The following is a 3664-nucleotide window of genomic DNA, read 5'->3' on the forward strand; positions in this document are numbered from 1 at the left end:
GCTGTAGTGATGCAGCAACACCTTGATGCAGTGCCTTAGACCGCTGCGCCACTTGGGAGGCCCAGATTATATTTCATTCTAATGAAGGTAACTATATTATTGGGAGTAATGGGTTTACAGTAGCTTTGACATTGTGCACTCACCTGTGTAGACTTTCCACAACACGTGTACAGAATCTGATTTGACTGCCAAACCTGTTGACTAACAAAGAAAACATCCAAACCAGGGAGTCATAGAACACATTAACTTAAAGGTAAAAAAATAAACAAGCTGATTTACAGTGCTTGAAACTCTGTATTTATCTTTAGTATACTGCAATGTCAAGTAAACCAGCGGTATTGCCATTTTCCAAATAACCACATAGAAAAGGCTATTCTTTCTACTTACAGTACCTTTTCCTCTTTGTGAATGTGAAGCTGTGTGTGAAAACAAGGGGGAGATGCAAGTGAAGGTTTCCTAACATGAGCCATCAGACCATCATATTCATCGCTGGGTCACCCACCATCCACAGTGTTTCCTAGTACTCTCGAGGGGGGAAATTGACAACACATTGTTTTCTGCTTAGTGAGCAGCTCAAACCTGAATACTGTTTTTACAGTATATCGTAACCCCCCTCTCTGAAGGTAAAATATAAGAAAGCAGTCTAATTACTGCTTCCGCATAGAGTTTTCTATTGATCAAGTCATTCCTTTGTATTACTATACATACGGAATCAATTACTGCCTTGGGAAAAGTTGATTAAATGGTTAGTCTGATTATTTGGAGGTGCCTAAGGAGGAATAGATGAGCCCACAGACTAACATGAGGCAACCTGATGGGCCCATGAGGGATGGGTACCACAGAGATCGTTGCAGAAACATATACCACACCACAAATGTTAAGAGCATAGTCCTGCATACACTTCAGTTGCTTCAACCTCAACGAGCCATTGTTCAGAATGGCTCGTTGCGGGACGAAGCAAACACCTCAACAGTCTTCAAATGTACTGGATTCTTAAACAACCTTTTTAGATTAATTGTCATATCTTTCCAATGTCTGGTCTTTGCCACCATCTTGTGGTCAAAAATGATTCTCCATCAGCATGAATACAATACTGAGGGTTACCAGTATTATAACCAAAGACAGTACAGTAGCTAGGTTTTAAAAACTCTCTGATACAACAGTTACCACTCAAATCAGACAAAGTTTTTAACGAGATATAAAATATCCACTTAGTTCCTTGAGCATGATGACATTAGGGAATTGTTTTTAAAGTAATAAAAAAAAACATCCAAATCTGTCAGTTTAAGCTAGAGATACACTACATGTCCAAAAGTATGTGGACACATACTCGTCAAACGTCTAATTCCAAAATCATGGGCATTAATATGGAATTGGTCCTCCATTTGCTGCTATAACAGTCTCCACTCTTCTGGGAAGGCTTTCCACTAGATGGGTCTTGCTTCCATTCCCTCGATCGGACTGCCAGATGGTGAAGCGTGATTCATCATTCCAGAGAACGTGTTTCCACAGCTCCAAAGTCTGATGCTTGGCATTGTGCATGGTGATCTTAGGCTTGTGTGCTACTGCTCGACCATGGAAACCCATTTCATGAAGCTCCCGACAAACAGTTATTGTGCTGACGTTGCGTCCAGAGAGAGTTTGGAACTTGGAGATCACCATCGTGTTCGTGAGTTTCCCCTTTCCATAGTGGGTTCATATTAGTTAATTTTAGAATAAGGCTGTAACGTAACAAAATGTTGATAAAGTCAAGGGGTCTGACGGGACTCATCAGAAGTCAGTAACGCTGATGTGCCAACTTCTGTCTGCACTAATATGACCCCACTATGGAAAGGGGAGACTCACAAACACGGTGGTGTTCTCTGTTTTGCTCTCTGACCCCCACAAGTGTCATTGGACTCGTCTGAATGTAACCCATGCAAACGAATGGAAGTATGGAGGTAGTTTTGTGCCAATTTTTTAAATACATTTTAGAATAAGGCTGTAACTTAACTCAACGTGGAAAAAGTCAAGGGGGTTCAAACTGTCAGCAAGGGTTCAAACTGTAGAACCCAGTTCCTACATTTGAATATTAAAATATATTTTATCAAACAAACTTTGCTACATTTTATCTCTGGGACCCTCAGGAGGACAAATCAGAGCAAGATTACTGAATGTAAGTACATTATTTACCTTCAGAGGTGAATGTATCAAACCAGTTGCCGTGATAAAAGTTTTTTGTTGTTGTGCACTCTCCTCAAACAATAGCATGGTATTCTTTCACTGTATTAGCTACTGTAAATTGGAGAGTGCAGTTAGGTTAACAAGAATTTAAGCTTTCTGCCCATATAAGACTAGACTAGTCTATGTCCTGTGACATTTTTGTTGTTACATACAACGTCATGCTAATCACATTAGCGCACGTTAGCTCAACCGTCCCGCGGGGGCAACACCGATCCCGTATAGATTAAACAAATGTGGTTTCTACTGATAATTGAGATGTATAAACTATTGCATAAGGGGACAACAAGCAGATAAGAGGCAATTCGTAATTTCGATTTAGACCATAATGAGCGAGCTAGGACGGACGTAGTGTGACGGCCCTGAATTTTTCTGAACCGTCTCAGTGCTTCTCCTTCCAATAGGGTGTTTTCCCTTTAATTACCAATTAAATAGCCAGCACCAGCTGCGCAAAAGTGGGGTTGTGATGGAGACGTGAATGAGGATGTGTTCAACCCTCAGTTCCGAAGCATCTCTATTCCGTTTGTTTTGTTACCTTTAAATGTGTGTTTTGTAGCCTCATAGAGTTTACCCAGGATCGGGGATTGGATTGTCTGACTGACCGACTACAACCTTTTTGTATACGGTATTTCATTTATTTTGATGTGATGTATACTGTGATGATTTATGTAGTTAGTTGTAGTTGAGATCTTAGTAAGAGTTGATACGCTTTAAAGTAAAATAATTGTTATATTGTTATATTGATTGTATGATTAATACTGGGTTTATGCTACACTTGTAGGAATGGACAAACATTGCGTGACCAAGGTCACTTGAGTTCCCTGAACTTCTTTGTTGTAGGTTGTAGTCTTCTTTGTTGTAGGTTGTAGTCTTACAACTTCAAGGTGACATCCTTGATATTCGTCGGACTCAACAACATCTCCAAACTCTAATCCACCATAAATTCAAATGTCTGAGTGAAGAGCAACAACAGAGTGCCATGGAATTCAGAAACTCACTGAGCACTCTAACCCACACGCTGACAGAGCTCAGTGAGAGTGGAAGATGGGAAATTACTGGTGCCATGGACAGGCAGTTTGACTACCAACGACACCAACTCACTGCCACTCTCCAATGGTGCCTGCAACATCACCACACTGAGGTCCTCAAGGATGTTAATTCTGTTTATTCTCCCATGGTTAACACTGTAGACCACTTGCAGACCGAGCTCTCTAATTGTGTTAAAATGTTGGATGACATGTCTGTGGACATGGTCTCCATTAGGCACAACTCCTTGCACAGAGTTCAGACCACTGAGGGCCAAGCTGGCACCTCTGAACAGCCAAGACAAGGCCATGCTGCAACCACCCCTTGCAGGATGCAATCCACCATGCATCCCGGTGTTCATTTTCATGGTCCGATAACTCCCTCCCTCTCTACTTCCTCAATCCCCCCTAGCTCGTTT

The sequence above is a fragment of the Oncorhynchus nerka genome, linkage group LG4 (assembly GCF_034236695.1).
Source record: "Oncorhynchus nerka isolate Pitt River linkage group LG4, Oner_Uvic_2.0, whole genome shotgun sequence".
Classification (NCBI taxonomy): Eukaryota; Metazoa; Chordata; class Actinopteri; order Salmoniformes; family Salmonidae; genus Oncorhynchus; species Oncorhynchus nerka.